Here is a 19,874-nt window from a genome sequence, read left to right on the forward strand (position 1 = left end):
CGGAGGGTTTCAGAAATAATTTTCTGGCATAATACTTTGCGATTTTTCCCGTCTCCATGAAATTATTGTTTTCGTACATGCTATATAGCTCAAAAAAGGTATGCCGTTTGCTGAAAACAACTTTAACAAAAAACAGTATTCCTCAAAACGAGGAATCAGTAAATCGTAAATCTATATTCAAAAAGCTGATATGTCGTGGGGCGTTTTGACTGTTTAGTTAAACCGGGCACTTAAATTCCATTTGAATGTCTTCTATTGTGTCTTGCTATTATAGAAACTTTTCCGCCACATTTACCCTGATTAAGCACATTTGACATTGCTGTTGCATTAAACAGTGCTTTGAAGCCTGCCTTTACAACAATTAACAACTAACACGCGTAAATTGTGGTATAAATCAGTGTTACCTCAAGCAAAAAGAGTGAAACAGTAACAAGATTTTGAGGGACGCCCCCACAGCCCCCAAACTTAGACACTTTCTTTAGCAATAGAACATAAAGCTAGAGTATAACCAAGTAGAACTGTCTGTTATAATTGCCCAGACGCCTCTCGATTCGCAACAAAAACCTTTCTCAGCTCTGGGCAAAAACGCTAAGCCCACTTGACATTGAGAAGACAAGTTGGTACCCGTAGAGCATAAACTTTTTCCTTCCTCAAAAGAGGCCCACAAATGCTCGCTCCGATTATTGTCACCATGCAAATTAAGATACCTCTTATGACACAATTGCGGAGAAGTGGGACTAAGCTGAATTCGATTGGGGGAGGGGATGGGGGTGGGTAGGTATAATAGAGCATAATCGGAAAGAACTGAAAAAACTTTTGGTCAACATTCATATGCCTTGAAGACTAACACAGCGGGACATAAATTAATCAGCGTGAGAGAGTTGCTAAATGCGAACAATAATTTATCCTTAAAAGTCCTAAGTGCTTTAAGTGCGGAAATGGTCGAGCCAAGTTGAATCAAGATAAACTACACATGTTTCCCGCTCTTTGAGCTAACACACTTTCCATCGCCTAACAACATGAGCTTAGTCGAAAGTGGTGGAATTAAGGGCAGGAGGGAACACGTTTACAAGGCTGCTGATCCTCCTAAATTATGGGGCCTTCAGAAGTGAATCAAATCGAATCAGACGACGCCGGCCGCTCCACTACACAAGGATAGGTGGCCTTAGGTAGTGGCAAGTCTAGAAACATGCACGCAGGTGATATTTTTATGGGCCACAATCTATTTATCTGATCTTCAAAGCATAAACGGTAACACTACACAACACAATCCAATCCCGTTCAGTTGAGGTACTTGTTTTGCATATTTTATAGATAAAATGGCTGCACATTAGCGATTCCACATTGCTTATATCTGTATTTCATAATGAAACAAGCTTAAATTGATTTACAGGCCAATAAATATAAATGTTCTCTTTTGTTCATGTTACCAAAATCAATTTACTACCAGTTAAAAACACATTTTTCTCAATCGTATTCATTTTATCCATACGCATACATGTATACACTCATGTCTTTCATGCGTATCCAAATCCTCCTTTCAATTTTTAAATTTGAATTGATCAACAAGCTACAAACATACAAATAAGAAACATCCTAGCACACTTGTACCTATTTTATACATACATCTGGGACCATAACACACAAAATTAGCCCTATTTTTTATACAAGCGCCGTAAAAGTCAAAGATTGTTTGTTCGTCTTGTTCAGTCTGCTTTCAATAACATTGACAAACTCTTTCAATTTACACGATTGCAATTTGTTTGAAGCGAAGAGCGCTCTCTCTCCGACCTAAATGGAGTATTCCTTTTGAGTCAGCCTTTTGTACTCTAAACAGTAAACCACTTTTTCCCTAGTTCAACAAATTGCAAATGACGCGACTGCGTTTTGATACGGTTGTGTTAATTGACGTTTTGAGACGCAGCATACAAGTTGGCGTTGGTGGAGCAAACTAACTTTAATCGACGGAGACAGGGCTTTCCAAATGTCAAGAGACTTTTTAGCGTCCGATTATGGATGGTTTTCAACCTTTCACCTGCCGCCCCTTATCCTCTCAGTCATGCCCGCATAAAACTTAGCTAATGGAATCATCCGATTTCATGGTTGTGCAATTTGTCATCTTTATTGTCTACCTCAAACAATCTTCATCATCAAGGTAATCAAACTTTCTGTTATACTTGCTCTTTCAAATAATAAACCTCATGTTTCAAACCTCTATTTTGACATTATTGTTCAAAAGCTGAGTATAATTTCAATCAAAACTTATCAAGTTTTAAGTTTTTAAAAATTTGACAAGTGTAGTATGCACAAACTCAATATCATCAAAATTACTCCAAAGCTTTAACATCTCACTAGTGTTTAAGATAAATTGAAATGGAAAATCCCATTCAATGAAATTTTTCGAAGGATAAATATCCCAGCAAAAAAAAACACATTTCTATGAATATAAATAGAGTACAGATCAGACAAGAGTAAGACACTGCATCGATCTACTCTATGGGCAGCGTCTTTTCTTAATTGCTTCTACAAAATATCCAATTACAAAGGCAATTTTCCAATAATTCCGCTTCGATTAAAAATGTGGGCACAGATGGATTGTCGCCGAGGATGCCAAATGCATTGGAGTAGCATATTCCAATATTTCCAGCGAAATTGAAAATTCACATACAAAGAGGAACGACCATTGTATTCTATATGCATCTAATAATTGCTCATATTGAAATTGTTTTATGTCGCCTAGACTCAAACAAAGCAAGTAGACAGACAGGCAGATTTCCTGGCTACAAAAAATAAATCCTTGTTTTCCGTTATTCTTGAAGAAGACGTTACTGCTAATTCATAAACTCCATCCTCCGTAAATTACTCAAAAAATCAAACATCCGTAACTTATTAAGAAACACGCGCAGTTATGAGACCAATTAGAAGCCAAATTTGAGGTACCTCATTCGCATGCTATTTTCTCTTAGGAGGTCCTTATGAGAGAGCTAAACAAATAAAAAACAACTCGCTAGCGTCAAAATAATTGCTCTCAAATGAAATGGGCGACTTCAGACTCTAGCCCTAAACTCATATCTAAAAGGATACAAATTAAAAAATTTCTATCAAACAAACAGATATACATTCAAGACGGCTCGTGCGAGTCTGTGCATAGCACAGAATGTTCCAACATGCTTCTCAAGGTTGCAAAAACAACTTTAAAATTCTGACAGAAAACCCGCTAAGATTATTCAAAAACAACTTATATGCATTGGATAAAATTACTTGTACTGTTTGAACCAAAAATTTGCCGTCTTTTTTTTGACAGACAAAAACGAAAACTCTTCAACAAATTCTAGAAAGATGTGTAGCACAATTTGAAAAACGCAGGCACAGAAAAACCATATATATATACACACACCATATTACACATAAAAAAAAACACAAATACAAAGCCCAACAGAAAAAAAACAATTTTTATTTTTGTTTTCGGAACAACTCGGGGTTCGCCACCCCTCGTTTGGGTCTTCTTTCATTTTCTGTAAAAAAAACCTAGGCGTGAGTTGTTAAAGCAACTGCATTGATAATTGTAATTTTGAAACTATACTTTGAGATGTTACTTTTTGAAGTTTGTAGAATTTTTTTCAAATTTTCATATCTCATGAGCACAATGGGAAAATTAAATTTTAAAAAATCAACGAAAATTAAAGAAAGAGAAACGCATATTTTTGGTTTCTGACCTATTTTTAGCAATCGGTGACAAATCCGTGATTTTTCTAATTTTGTCATGATTTCTGAGCGTTTGCATTTGGTCTCTATTAGTCTCCCAGAGTAAAAGGATCTAACACTCACATTAACCCTCTCTTTCTCTCTCTTACACACAGACCACGCACATTATAAAAACAAAGACACTTATATTCACCCATACAAGCGTGCGCACACATACAAACACCAACACAGAAAAAAGTGTATTTTTTGGATCTAATCTTTACCCAAGGCTCCTCAACACTCTTTTATAACTTGATTGCTTTCTTTGGAAAGCATAATACGCACACCTATAAATGCACTCACACAAGCTCGCACATACACAAAAAAACACACACACTGGGTTCTCCTGGACTCGAGAAGTTGATGTTGGCAGAAAGCATCAGTCAATTTTACTATTGCAAACTGAGTTTAGTTTGAACGACTGTTAATGCGAACGAAATATCATAGGACGATTTTAGTCGATAAATACTTTATTCACCAAATTAATCTTTTCTCACAGTCAAATTTTTCACTGTCCACCAAAATATTTTCCATTTTCTAGTTGCGCCCATTTCAATGCGAGCGGAAATATGAAATTATAACCAACTACGTTGCACTCAAACGGCTGTCGATCAGTTTGCTTCCTCAGCAGCTAGTTGAGGCTAAGAAAGGCCAGCATTAACTTAATTGAGATGGGTGGGTGGGGTGACCATGAGCGGAGGAAGGGATGGGGTCTGGGTGGTCGATAGTGGCTAGTGAGTGTGGTAGCAAGTTTGAGTGGCTACGCTTAAATGAGGTGGATTGGTTGTCGTGGAATGAAAGTCAGTTCAACGGAGGGTTAGCGCAGCAAGGGATTCAACCTCTCAGAACACCCTTTCACACACTGAATGAAGTAATGTCTCCAGGATTATTTTTTACGAATTGGGCACACAGAGTCAAAAAATCGCTCAGGAAAAAAATTGCACAAAAACACATTTCATAAAATTGGAGAGGACTGCAAGAGTCATGCAATGTAATCTCTCAATTAACCCAACCAAAAACAGAATATCAAAAGAAAACACTAGAGACGAAAGAATGATAAGCCTAATAAAACTACAGATATTTTTCAAAAAATGCAGACAGCTATTAGTTCAGGGTTGTATGTAGAGGGAGCAGTGAAGGTATTGGTAGTTCTCTTTGGTGGATATGTTTATTTGGGGGCTAGGTAGGTTCAGTTGATAGCTTTAGGGGTTGGTAGATAATGGTTGTTAGGTGGTGAGGGGCTAGATAGGGGGAGGGGTGTGGATAGGCGTGGGGAGCGCGTTGTTGGTGTGGGGGTTTGATAGGTGAGGGAGGTATGTAGGCGGGAAGGGGGTATGTGAGCGAGTATGCAGGGAGGCTGGTTCTGTTGTTTTGATTGGGAGGAGGGATGTTTCATGAGCATAATGCGACAATTAATAATCTCCCGAAATTTAAAGCCTCAATTTGTTGCAAATATTAGGCATAATACTTCTACTTTTTCAAGATTTCTGGCCGTTTTTCAGACTATTTCTCTCACACTAGTTCTCTTTATACCACACACCTTACAAATACGTACATCCATACATACACTCACACAAGCTCCCAAACACACAAAACACACACACACACACACTAAAACAATTCTCTCCAAAAACATTTTACCAAAATTTATTTTTGGCAGCTGAGCTTTATTCAATGTTCATCACCGTTCATTTATGTTGATTCTTTTTGCTGGAAAATTAGGTGTCAACTTCTAGAAGCAATTGAATCGGTAATAGTAATATTGACTCCAAAATCTGATAGGAACTTTTTGAAGTTCTTCGAAATATTTTGACATTTTTGATTTTGCATGAGCATAATCGGTCTACTCGTTTTTTAAAACGTAAAAAGATCTCGCAGATGGATTTATTCATCAAAACTTTGGCTGTGAATATATTTCAAATCGCGAATTTTAGCAAATTTTGCTCACTTAAAGAATTTCTAACTTAATATTTCGGATCATTTTTGAATTCTGCCTCTTCGTTTTGCAATCTGCTTCTTAGTTCTGTCTAGGAAGATGTTCTTTAACACTCTAATGGTTATTTCTGATGAAACAAGGAAAAATACCTAATGGATCTTTTTCAAAATTAATATTCGATATTATTACTCTATTACTCAAGACTCTATTACTCTATTACTCAAGACTCTATTACTCTATTACTCAAGAATTAGGGCATATAAGTTTGGCATATACTATTGATCTTTAATTAGTAAATGTTCATAAAACTTAAAGTTCCATAAGTGAGTTCAGAAGTCATTTTTTTGAGTGAGTCACGCAATTGACTTAAAAGCAGAAATGACGTCACGAACACAAATTTTAATTGCAAAGCAGTAAAGTCACTGAAGTCATTGAAAAAGTCAATTCCAAGAAGTCAGGGTGAGACGAAACAAAAATCTGTTAGACGGTTTAAAAAAATTAGGAGCGCAATAATAGGCACCTGGAATTGCTGACGCGGCTATTAACAGCAATAAAAAGCCCTTTCAATATAAATTTAGGGGATCTTGTTCAGATCTTAATGTAGAAACTCGGTTTCGGAAAAAACCCACAGAAAAAACACCACTTAATTTTGGATGGGAAACGAACACCTACTTGACAGTGAACGAGCTGCGCATTTAGCGAGTTTGGCCATGCCTCGCGGGCCATGGTCGTTCCTGAGCAGCACGTGGAACTTGATATGAAACTATCACAACCGGACAAATAATCACAAAAGGGTATAGCGCCTCTGAGGGCCTGAAAACGAGGGTATTGAAGCTTATTACACACAACTCGAGATTTATAATGAAGCCAACTTAGACGCTCTTTTGATTGGAGGTTTAGTAACACACTGCAGCAAATTAACATAGCGCCTTACATTTTGAATAACAGCAATTTAGACCGAAAGAAGCAAAAATCAAGAATTCAGACGTGAAAAAGTCACTCGAGAAGTCAAATAGACGCAAAATCAATCACAAAAAATAGCATAAAAAGACTAACAGGTCTAATCTAATTGCAACAAACTTCGGTTGACAGCATTTAAACAAACAATAGGATGATGCATTGAAACTTAGGTTAGCTAAAACTGTTGGATTCTGCTGAAGATTATACAAAGAAAACTGTGATTTCTCGAACTTCTAAGATATAAGCTGGGTCATACTACAGTAACTGCTAAAGTTTACGGCGGAATATCAAAGTGAGAGCAAATAAATCATCACAATTTCATCATCTACGGGTCCCACAATTGCTTAAAATAGAAAATGCAAAAAATTAAGGATTTCTGCAAAGTGGCAAATCACTCTCAGTAACAATAGTGAAAACGCAACTGAACTTTACAAGCACAAATGAGATTAAGCATAATTTCTTTATCCTTTTTGGTCTAAGTGAAACTAAGAGCACGGTTCCAATTAAGATCCTCGTTAGATTCCATTCTACCATGCAAATCTTCGAGTTTTTTTAAATTGCAACACCTTGGCAAATACCTCTCAGGAGTTGAAAAACTTGCTAAAAAGAGGAGATTTAATAGATTTAGATGTCCAACGATTATCACAACCTGGCTCCAGCTATGTCAGGAGAATTTACTTAATTCCATTCTACCCTATGCCAATTTTGTTCTACCCTATTGTTTAAATACCAGAATGACTAAATAGCATAATGACCATGCCTCAGCGACCGGTAGGAGTTGATATGAATATCAAAACCGAATATGGAATAAGTTGTCTGCTTAAAACATCCTTGTAATGGCGACTGCTAATTTGTAATTGAATTATTGAACAAAAAGGGCATTGAGTAAATTGGCACGTTGGGGATAATGGCATTGGGTAAATTGGAATTGCCATGTAACCGGGGCTCCAGCACATTTAGTTTCAAACAAATTTTCATTAAGTTCTCTTGTAGGTTCATTCTGGAGGCTGTGCAAAAAGCGTCGTATTGCGAGATGAAACGTTATTTGGTGATTACAAAAAGTCTATTCCAGGATTGCTTCAGTTATTTCAAGAACAATTCAAGGATGCATTTTTATTCTCTCTATGAAATATTTCTAATTCAAACTATTCATTTGACTCACCATTTGAACCCACCCACCATATCTTGAAACTTATACTTCATTCCACCTCCTAGATTTTCACCCCATAACAAATTCCCAAACCCCTACACATCCCAAATTCTGCTCGCAGATTGTCTCAATTCTATTGAAAATAATATCGCGTACTATGAAGGGGTAAAGAATGGGAATCATTGATAGGCGTTTAAAATAGTAGTAGCAATGAAGCAGGACACCAAAACTTCCTGTTCATGATTACATTTTAACCAAATTAAGGACATGCAAAGACAATCTATCGTGATACGACATTTAAAGGAAAAGTCGGTCGTCAGATCTTTGCGACAAACAATTTCAGTTCACTTCAACAATTAGCTTCAAGAAGCGTCGCTTAGTAGGTAGAAGATAGACAAATGCAATCTATCTCATACCAAATTCCATTGAGCGTTAATGCTCAAAAAATTGGTTACCAAGTTATAACTGCAAAAACTGTTAAGGACTTTCAAACTAGGGAATGCATTAGCACCTCCATACAAGTGTCTATATACGACAGGGGCTTTAAGTCTACACAAAGTTGAATATTCGTGCAAATAACATTTCAAAGGCATGCCAGAAAACTACTAACCTAAATTAATCGATCGAAGCGGCTTTGGTCTGGTGCCTCCGAGGTTACCCCCCGTCTCGTTTCAAAGAAATTCCGATGAATGAGCTGGCATGGCTCCTAACTTTCTTCCTAAAAACCTAGTTCAACGCTCCGCAATAAAACTCATAAATATCTCAGCATCGTGACAGTTAAACAACAACTTTTAATTTACGACCTTGCTTCTCTGCATTCTCCTCAATTCTTCAGCATCTGTTCAGTTCAAATCGCATTCTCTGGGAATTTATCTTAGTAAAACTCAAAACAAGACACATTAATCGACACTTTGATTATTTCCAAAAAGCTTAAAACGTAATTGGAAAAATCAATAAGGGCAAAAGAGTTGTGAAGTACCAATTTAGTGACCAAGATATAGAAAGAGATTATTACAGCATAAAACAGAACAGTTTTCCAACCCTTTGAAATAAGAGCCAGAGGTCTAATATCAATTATCTGCCTATTTGAGAATAATGATATTATCAAAAATGGATAGCAGGACGACAAAAAGAGGAAATTCATGGTTGGCAGCAACATAGTAAACAATCAAAGCAGAATGATCCAGTTCTTCAAAGTATAGATATCAATTAGTAAAAACGACAACTAGTAAGAGTCGAAAGAGGAAAAAAAGTTCTCAGAGCGGAATAACATCAAAGATTTTTACCTATTTAGCTCCTATTTTACCTCAGTAAGTTTTTTAAAAAATGACCCAATACACATTGTCCCGGTACAACTGCTTTAAATATTACTTCAACAAAAACTACTCTTGGTGGCTGGTTTGTGATAATCTTTATTTCTTGAACAACAATGTTCAACTAATTAAACTTTCATGATCTACTTATTAGTAGTGGCTTTTCTTTGACTCTTAAAGTGAACTGCCCCATTGATTTCAGTTGCTAAAAATTGTGAAAAAAAAACAATTTAGATCACGCGAAGTCAATGACGTCAAAGTCACTCAAAAGTCAAAACAGTCAAGCACACATTTTTCATACACACGTTTACAATAATTGCTTCCAACTTCGTCCAAGAGGGATTAATAAAATCAACAACTGGAAGAACATAGTATGAAGAAACTGAAACAACGCTTGGCACGGTCTAACTTCACGAAAAAACCCAAAAATTAATGCTTCCAACTATCAATAAAAGATGGAATCATCAATAAATTTTATGATTGATTAAAAAAAATTGAGTAGTACATACCTGATAGATTATTGCTCATAGATTTGCAATGGTCTGACAGAAACTCATATAATGCTATCGGAAAACATTTCCGCAAATTTCTTCAGCAACTTAATTTAATTCTAGCAAACTAAATATTGCAGCGCTTAAAATTTAAGCAAAAATTTATGTTGTGCATAAATTTCCTCAGCAGCTTAATTTAATTTAAGCAAACTAATTTTTGCATAACATAAATTTTGAGCAACATAAATTTTGCACAACATAAATTGGCATTGGTCTGACAAAAACTCATATAATGGAATCGGAAACCTTTTCCGCGAATTTCTTCAGCAGCTTAATTTAATTTTAGCAAACTAATTCACAACTGATATTGTGCAAAAAAGCATAAATGCGTCTGAGTGTTTGTCTCAGAGGTTCAAAATTGGGACGAATGTCTTCAAAGAAAAAGTTTTGACCTCACATTTAATAACCCGCCAGTTCAATTATTTGATTAAAAAACACTGATTTAAAATTAAAATAAAATCAGAGTTACTTTTTAGCATTTTATGGTTACTGACGTCAAAAAATTTGAAATTCAAAAATTAAACTAAAAATGAAAACTTAAAACCTTAGTCAGTCTGTATGAGATAGGATGACGTATGTACTCTGAAACGAGACCAAAAAATTATAATTAACGTATTCTCTTCCCGCAAAATAATATTTTAACTTGTCAGCTCAACGAGCAGCCAGATTTTGTTTTGTCAGAGGTTCTGACCAATGGAGGAGAACTGAAAAAAGGACACGTACAAAACGGCAAAAAGGAAATTGAACTTTTCCTTTTTGAAATTCAAAGAAATTAAGCGGCGTCAAAGGTTTTAAAACAGGTATGTAAAAAATATTACTTTTACACAGAGTCCAGAGAGATCAAATTATGAGTCAATAGAAAGAAAAAATGGCCTTTCGATCGCACAACTATGTCACTAAGAAAAAACAAACGCTGATAAAAAAATTTTCTTTCAAAAAGGTGGCATCAGATGGTCAAAAACAAGTGAATAAATTTTCAGATCAACTGCTTAGAAAGTGGGCTTTACTCCGTTTCTTTTATTTCATTTAAATAAATATATACCAATAATACATCAATACTTACTAACACTCATCAAAATTACATTTTATTAACGAAAAAAAAGCACAAAAGCGCCTCAGCATTTGTCTCAGAAGTTCTAAATTGGGACGAATGTCTTCAAAAATAGTTTTGACCTCATATTTAATAACCCGCCAGTTCAATTATTTAAATAAAAAACACTAACTAAAAAGTAAAATAAACTCAGAGTTACTTTTAATTAGCATTTAATGGTTACTGACGTCAAAATTTTTGAAAACTAAAAATTAAACTAAGAATGAAAACTAAAAAGCCTCAGTCAGTCTGTATGAGATAGGATGACGTATGTACAAATTTCTTGAAATGAGACCAAAAATTATAAACAATATATTCTCTTCCTACAAAATAATATTTTAACCTTTCAGCTCAACGAGCAGCCAGTTTTTGTTTTCTCAGAGGTTCTGAAGAATGGAGAGGAACTGAAAAAAGGACGCGTACAAAACAGCAAAAAGGAAATTGAACTTCTCCTTTTTGAAATTCAAAGAAATTAAGCGGCGTCAAAGTCTTTAAAACAGGTAAATATAAAAATATTACTTTTACACAGAGTCCACACATCAAACAATGGCAATGGAAAGCATAAATGGCCTTTCGACCACACAACTATGTTACTAAGAAAAAACAAACGCTGATAAAAAATTGTCTTTTAAAATAGTGGCATCAGAAGATGATCAAAAACAAGTGAAGTGATTTTCAGATCAACAACTTAGAAAATGGGCTTTACTCCGTTTCTTTTATTTCACTTAAATAAATTTATACCAAAAATTTATCAATAATTACTAATACTTATCAATATTACATTTTATTAACAAAAAAGCATAAAAGCGCCTGTGGGTTTGTCTCAGAAGTTCAAAATTGGGACCAATTTCTTCAAAAATAGTTTTGACCTCATATTCAATAACCCGCCAGTTCAATTATTTAAACAAAAAACACTAATTAAAAAGTAAAATATAATCAGTTACTTTTTAGCATTCTATGGTTACTGACGTCAAAATATTTGAAAACTGGAAATTTCAAACAGTCCAGTGCTTTGTCGGCTGTTCAAAATTATAAATCAACTAAGCCTGGCTGAATTGCTCTCAAACGACAGGCGGGGGCAATTTTATTTAGAGGGGCAGTCGCTTAGAAACGTTTTACGTGTTCAAAAGCTCGGACCTGATAGGGGCTGGAACCCTCGATCTCCAAGACAGCAGTCAGACATGTTAACCACTACGCTACAACCACGTTGTTACTGCACCGCTAACAATCACTTATATTAGCAACAAATTTCATTTCAGAATGAGAGCAATTGAAATCAATCAAAATGAAGTGAAGGTTGAAAAAACCACTTCCGAAGTCACAGAATCTTATACAAAGAAAACGCAAAAATGGTCGAGCAAAAATTTTGCATAAAAAGACTTAAGACATTTACAATAATTGTTTCAAACTTCGTTCGAGAGCAATTAATTGCCAGATAGATACAGCCCTAGTTAGGTGGTCAAGTCATTAAAAATCCACATCATTCGGATGAAGTCCACATCATCCACGTCAAGTCATTCGGATGAGAGGGACTTGTGCGGCCCTTAACTAGAGCACGGCGACTCAAATTTAATTTCTTTGCGCATATCAGCGTTATTTTTTGTAAGTCTCCGAATCGAATATTTCGCCCAAAGCAAGTGTAAAAATGAATTGTAATCAATTTCAGTGTCCAATAAAGCACTATTGCCAATGTTCCAGCAGAACTAAAATCGTAAAAGAAACCCCCCCCCCCCCCCAACTTTAAAACAGAAGAAAATATCGTCAACATAATATGAAGTGATTTTAACAATGCCCTTGTCTGAGCACTTCGTCTGAAGACCATGGAGTAAAAAACCTCCGTTTATTCGCAAAGAATGAGATACCACAGTCACAGAAATTTCAAAGGCACTAGAATAATCTTATTTACCTCAAAAACTTATAACGTAAATAGCTATACTCAAATCCCACATTGATTTTCAGCAGAATATATATGGTAGCATGAAAATTCATAAAAGTATTACTTAAACAAGAATTTTCTTTTAGCTAGAAACTATGTGACATATTGCACATGTCCGTTATCTACGGATTCGCTCAGATGCTGATATGCATAGGTGCGTACTTAGCGGTACAGTTCTATACCAACCTACCATAACACAAACAAAAGTTCGACATTTTACACTAACATATAGGCAGGTCGAAAACTATCTTTGTATTACTTCTGGCCTCTTCGCCAAAAACAATTTCGCTTTTACTTAAGTAAATTTGCATCAATAAAAATAAGTTTTTACCAATTTTTGGATAGATTGGCACCATAAAAGTACTCTTTTAGTAGCAGCAATTTATTATTATTGCAACTGAAGAGTGAGCAACTGAGAAACAAAACAGCCTCCTTAATTTGACCAAAAAGAGGAAAATTATTCAGGAAAAATGAAAAATTTAACACTTTTATATTGAGCGTTATCCTTTATCCTTCCGAGTGGGAGAATTGCGCGTGTTTGAACCTCAAACAACTCAGTATCGAGCGAGTGAAGCCACAGCTTACTTGGAGTGCTCTTCAGTTACGGTGACCAGTGGCCCCTTTTATTAAATTTTCGAGGCACACGTTGGCTAAAGAAAACTATCAACAGACCACGAAAACTCATTGAAAACGTCCATTATTATTTCATTCCTCACCACTGCGCTTTTAAATATATCAGAGCCTCTGTTTAATAAAGAATCCATTCAATTGGAACAAATAATATTTATCAAGCATTCATTCATTATTAATTAGAACTTAATTCAAATATGCGGTCCCCTTCTCAGAAATTTCAAAATTTATTCCTGGCTCCTTCGCAATCCTCTTAGCAATTCAATCCTAAGTAAATAAACAAGAGAGGCTCTGCTTGCGGTAGGGGTGGAATTTTTGATCAAATTTTGAAACTTTGTTTGTCCCCACTCAATATATCTACCTTAAGTCACCTGCCTTCACAACAATTGGCCCATTTTGTTTACTACACTTATTAGTACTTACTCGGGCTAAGATAAAGTTCGAACTTTTCCCTCCCTTTCATTAAGACAGATAATTATGGCAAAGCTTTTCATCCTCTTGCTTTCTTTATCACTTAAGCAGGGTGCAAACAATGGCCCACGAGGAGTTCTATCTCGAAGCCATATTCTGGGCTCGCTTGCTTGCCGTGCCCGCTCCCTTACTATTTGAGCGCGGATGGGTGTGTGCGTGCATGCGAGCTATTGTTACAAGGGAAGTGGGTAAGTAGGTTGGTAAAATAAAGTAACTTTTGCTTATGATTGAATTGGCCAAAGGGAGCAGCACAATACAAACAGGCACATCTCTATCCTTCTTTTCTCTTTCCTTCTTTAATCTGCCAGCGCGTTCTGGATGTATTTAAATTTTAAAATTACCATAACAGCAACCATAACGCTGTCTCTGTCAAGTCACGAGAGCGAGAGAAAAGCATTTATGGATCACTTTTTATTCACTCTTTAGAAAGAAGCAAGCGTAACCCACTCATAGTCATCACTATTCGTTAAGGTTAGACACCATTATATGCATTTATAGCTTATCATTAGTAACAGGACAGCTCATTTGGACTACTGAATGACCTTTTGCGCATTGCATTTCACAAAGCATTTCCATAAAACATTAATAAATTTACCTAAGTGAAACACGAACCATTTCTAAAGTTAGAGCAAGTATTCGTAGGAAATATCACGGTACCATTTCTTCTCAATTATTGACTTACCATATGAGACAAATATATTCCAGAAAACTGCGATAAAGGAAAAACAAACAAAGAAAATAAGAAAAACAAATAGTTCTACAAAAAACCCTGAAGTCACAGTGATATTGTCTGTGTTCAACCTGATTGACAACGTAACAGATGAAACATTGAACAATAAAAAGACCCCGAAAAGCAGAAAAAAAAACAAGATATTATTTCATTGAACAAGTCGCCCATAGTCTATTCCCTGTAATAGAGCCCGTTAAATATCCTTAAATAGACAATTTAAATAAAACTAATCTGAAAAAATTTGAAGAGCAGGCGAAAGTTTGACATAATTTAACCAATTTTTGTAATTTTCTTTAACAAGCGAGTTTAAAATTGAAGTAATCAACAGAAACTCCAGACGTTCAAGCCACGATCACGACTAAACAACAAAATTCTTTAAAGACAAAAAACTACAATAACAAAAACAAAAACCATGAAAACGGCTTCAGAGCGACAAAACGATGACATAGCTCAAAACTGGAAAGAGAAGTCTAATAAATGCTTATAATGTTAGCAAAAGAACAAACATAACCGACTAACGCCGGTTGAATTGCTCTCAAACGACCGGCGAGCGGTTGACTTCGGTAGTAGCTAGCTGGGGCTTAGGGATGTTAGCATTAGGGGGAGGGGTGGGGTAACCGAGTGTGCGTGTGTGGGGGTGGTCAAGCCATGGGGGTAGAATTGCGAAGGCTAGATGAGAGGGGGAAAGGTGGAGTGTTGAGTGGGGGTAAGGGGGAGTGACTGAGGGAGTCAAACTAAGATTAAGAACCGCTCTCCACACAATAAAATTTTCTCAGAACAGTTTTCGCGAATGGTATTCTCACAGATCAGTAATACATAGGGCTCTAGAATTTAGTGCCCTGCGAGCGCCACCTGTTTATACAGTTTTTGAGGAAGAAAAGTCAAATGAGTCAACAAAAAATCGCATAAAAAGACCGCAGGACTAAAATAATTGCTACAAACTACAAATAATTGCTACAAATAATTGCTACAAACGTTTGAGGACAATTAATTACTTTTTAATGTGTAAGAAAAACCAGTTCGGTCAAAGAGCTAAGTTAAAACCAAAAAAGCCGGAAGTGAACAAAATTTCTGCTCGCTAAGAAAACATTTTTTACAGCAACTTTTCTTTCCCTCCCTGAGAGTAATGTATAAGAGACCAATCCAATCCAAACTCGCTCTGCTTTTTTTCAGCAGATCGACCTGAACTCTTTTTTAAGGTGTCCCATTTGACTGCATATCCTATGAAAAGAAGTTACCGATAAAACTAGATCACAAACGACTGACAGCTGGGGGATCAAATTTAACCATTTTCATCAAACCGAGGGCACAAAATACACAAAGGGGCTTCAAATGATGTTATAGTTATTATAGACAACAGCCTTAATTGAAAAATTCAGCGCATTTGATGGCACTTCTGATTACACTTTTAGTAGTAAACAGTTCAAGATTCAGAGTTCAGGTGATTAAAATTCTGAATGAGAGCAAAATATATCAGGAAACATCGAGAAAACAAGCGGGAAAAAAAACACTCGAAAGGCGTATCGGTCATACGGAACCCAGCCGAGCAGAAAATTGCATAAAATTACCTAGAGGACCCAAATAATTGCAATTAATCACCAATACTCTTTTTCGAGTTTGTTCAAAAATTAAAAGCAAAATAATAGCCCGGTGAGCAGGTAACGGGGCTAGTAAACAACAAAATTCGCGTGCATATACTTTTCTGAATAACCTGATGAGCTTGTAATACTGTTAAAACGTAGCAAGCTGTAAATAAGCATAAGATTCCCTCAATATTATTCTGTTCGCTCTTTACTTCGTGATTCGAGGGAAGACTTTTCCAGCAAAACCCACAGAAGGTAAAAAATGATATAGAAACCTTCAACCACTTCAAATAGTAATCAAGAGATAATCACCTTTTTGTGTTTAATTTTCGTAGTCATCTGCCTCGAAACAGCAAGCAAATAAAACAAGATAGCTCGTGTGAGTCTGTGCAAAGCAGTCTGTTGCAAAAAAAAACTCTCGAGGATTTAAAAACAACCATGAATTTCTATCAGAGAAACCGTTGGGAGTACCCGAAAGCAACTGTTTGAACAAAAAAAATGCCTTCTTTATTCGGCAGACAAAAACGAAAACTCTAACACATTGTAGAAGGATAAGTGTTGCACAATGTGAAAGACACTGACACAGACAAAATCTACAAACACATACACCATACACATCACAAACCAACACTCTTTGGCAGACGATCTTTTCTCAAGGCTCGTCACCGTTCATTTAGGTCATCTTTGTTTTTTATTCCGACAGGACTTTTTCAAGCAATTGTAGCGAAAATATTGACACTAAAATTTGGAATGGATCATTTTAAAGTTTTTCGGATTTTTTTAATTCTCGCAGATGTGTTCCCAGTGAGATCTAAACAACATTGTTGGTTTTGGACAAATTTTGGACAAATTTAAACTCTCTCAAACCAACTCTTTCATTTTTACACGCAAATATTACACAAACACACACACACATACACATACATTCACACAAGCGCGCAAACACACACACACACAAACAAACAACACACAAAAATATTTTAGTCGGACTTGTAGTTGTGTGTTGTTTGTGAGTGTCTTTTTGAGCGTGTGTGTGTTTGTTTAATATTTGCGTGTAAGAGTGAAAGAGTTGGTTTGAGAGAGCTAGATACTTTAAGTGTAAGGCACGATAAGAGGCATAGTGCAAATACTATCCGGAACCGTAGAAAATTTTCAAAAAACACTTATTTTTTGTTAAAAATTGCGCAATTAAATCTGTCCAAAACCAACAATATGATGTTTAGATCTCGCTAGGAACACATCTGCGAGAATTTAAAAAAATCCGATAAACTTAAAATGATTCATTCCAAACTTTAGTGTCAATATTATGTTTGAAGTAAGTTTGAAAACAAAATTGTCTTAATTTAGTCTAGCTGGTAACAAGTCTGCGAGACTTTAAAAATCGAATCTAACCTTTCTCAACATTTCAAGAAACATTTCAGAACCTTTGAAACATTTCAGAAAATTTGTTTCAACTTTTGGTGTCATTATTACAATTGCCTATACAATTGCATCAAAAAGTCTACGCCTCTTATTCCAAATAAAACACAAGAAAGCTTGAGGAAAGGAGCGGTGACAAAAGGTACGGTGACAAACGATGGGTAAAGTTCAGTTGCCAAAATGAAATAAAATATTTTTGTAGGGCTTGTAGTTGTATTTCATTTTTGCCCATCTTTTTACCCATCGAACTTTACCCAACTGAACTTTACCCATCGTTTTTCACCGTACCTTTCGTCGCCGCTCCTTTCCTCGAGCTTTCTTGTGTTTTATTTGGAATAATAGGCGTGGACTTCTTAAAGCAATTGTATAGGCAATTGTAATAATGACACCAAAATTTGAAACAAATTTTCTGAAGATTTTCTGAAATGTTTCAAAGGTTCTGAAATGTGGAGAAAAGTTAAATTCGATTTTTAGAATTTCTATCAGAGAAACCGTTGGGAGTACCCGAAAGCAACTGTTTGAACAAAAAAATGCCTTTTTTATTCGGCAGACAAAAACGAAAACTCTAACACATTGTAGAAGGATAAGTGTTGCACAATGTGAAAGACACTGACACAGACAAAATCTACAAACACATACACCATACACATCACAAACCAACACTCTTTGGCAGACGATCTTTTCTCAAGGCTCGTCACCGTTCATTTAGGTCATCTTTGTTATTTATTCCGACAGGACTTTCAAGCAATTGTAGCGAAATATTGACACTAAAATTTGGAATGGATCATTTTAAAGTTTTTCGGATTTTTTTAATTCTCGCAGATGTGTTCCCAGCGAGATCTAAACAGCATATTATTGGTTTTGGACAGATTTAAATCCGCAATTTGTAACAAATAATAAGAATTTTTTGAAAATCTTTTATGGTTCCGGATAGTTTTTGCACTATGCCTCTAATCGTGCCTTAAACTTAAGGTATCTAACTCTCTCAAACTAATTCTTTCATTTTTATACGCAAATATTACACAAACACACACACACACATACACATACATTCACACAAGCGCGCAAACACACACACACACACACACAAACAAACAACACACAAAAATATTTTAGTCGGACTTGTAGTTGTGTGTTGTTTGTTTGTGTGTGTGTTTGAGCGCTTGTGTGAATGTATTTGTGTTTGTTTAATATTTGCGTGTAAGAGTGAAAGAGTTGGTTTGAGAGAGCTAGATACTTTAAGTGTAAGGCACGATAAGAGGCATAGTGCAAATACTATCCGGAACCGTAGAAAATTTTCAAAAAACACTTATTTTTTGTTAAAAATTGCGCAATTAAATCTGTCCAAAACCAACAATATGATGTTTAGATCTCGCTAGGAACACATCTGCGAGAATTTAAAAAAATCCGATAAACTTAAAATGATTCATTCCAAACTTTAGTGTCAATATTATGTTTGAAGTAAGTTTGAAAACAAAATTGTCTTAATTTAGTCTAGCTGGTAACAAGTCTGCGAGTCTTTAAAAATCGAATCTAACCTTTCTCAACATTTCAAGAAACATTTCAGAACCTTTGAAACATTTCAGAAAATTTGTTTCAACTTTTGGTGTCATTATTACAATTGCCTATACAATTGCATCAAAAAGTCCACGCCTCTTATTCCAAATAAAACACAAGAAAGCTTGAGGAAAGGAGCGGTGACAAAAGGTACGGTGACAAACGATGGGTAAAGTTCAGTTGCCAAAATGAAATAAAATATTTTTGTAGGGCTTGTAGTTGTATTTCATTTTTGCCCATCTTTTTACCCATCGAACTTTACCCAACTGAACTTTACCCATCGTTTTTCACCGTACCTTTCGTCGCCGCTCCTTTCCTCGAGCTTTCTTGTGTTTTATTTGGAATAATAGGCGTGGACTTCTTAAAGCAATTGTATAGGCAATTGTAATAATGACACCAAAACTTGAAACAAATTTTCTGAAGATTTTCTGAAATGTTTCAAAGGTTCTGAAATGTTTGTGAAATGTGGAGAAAAGTTAAATTCGATTTTTAGAATTTCTATCAGAGAAACCGTTGGGAGTACCCGAAAACTCTAACACATTTTAGAAGGATAAGTGTTGCACAATGTGAAAGACACTGACACAGACAAAATCTACAAACATATACACCATACACATCACAAACCAACACTCTTTGGCAGACGATCTTTTCTCAAGGCTCGTCACCGTTCATTTAGGTCATCTTTGTTATTTATTCCGACAGGACTTTCAAGCAATTGTAGCGAAATATTGACACTAAAATTTGGAATGGATCAATTTAAAGTTCTTCGGATTTTTTTAGTTCTCGCAGATGTGTTCCCAGCGA

At 35.7% G+C, this 19,874-nt stretch overlaps 2 protein-coding genes across 5 annotated transcripts in view; one reads left to right on the plus strand and one right to left on the minus strand.

The window, feature by feature from the left end:
- LOC142336595 (uncharacterized) overlaps positions 1 to 19,874 on the minus strand; it is a 72,403-nt gene that overhangs the window by 2,935 nt on the left and 49,594 nt on the right. The window lies entirely within an intron of this gene.
- LOC142336132 (glycine receptor subunit alpha-1-like) overlaps positions 1,157 to 19,874 on the plus strand; it is a 31,739-nt gene continuing 13,021 nt past the window's right edge. Inside the window, exon 1 of one of the 4 annotated variants that reach the window (XM_075384704.1) lies at positions 1,157 to 2,155. The gene's annotated coding sequence lies outside the window, so the exon portion shown is untranslated. The other 3 variants (XM_075384710.1, XM_075384705.1, XM_075384706.1) reach the window with 3 other exon arrangements.

This window comes from Convolutriloba macropyga, chromosome 3 (assembly GCF_964194025.1).
Source record: "Convolutriloba macropyga chromosome 3, txConMacr16.3, whole genome shotgun sequence".
Taxonomy (NCBI): Eukaryota; Metazoa; Xenacoelomorpha; order Acoela; family Convolutidae; genus Convolutriloba; species Convolutriloba macropyga.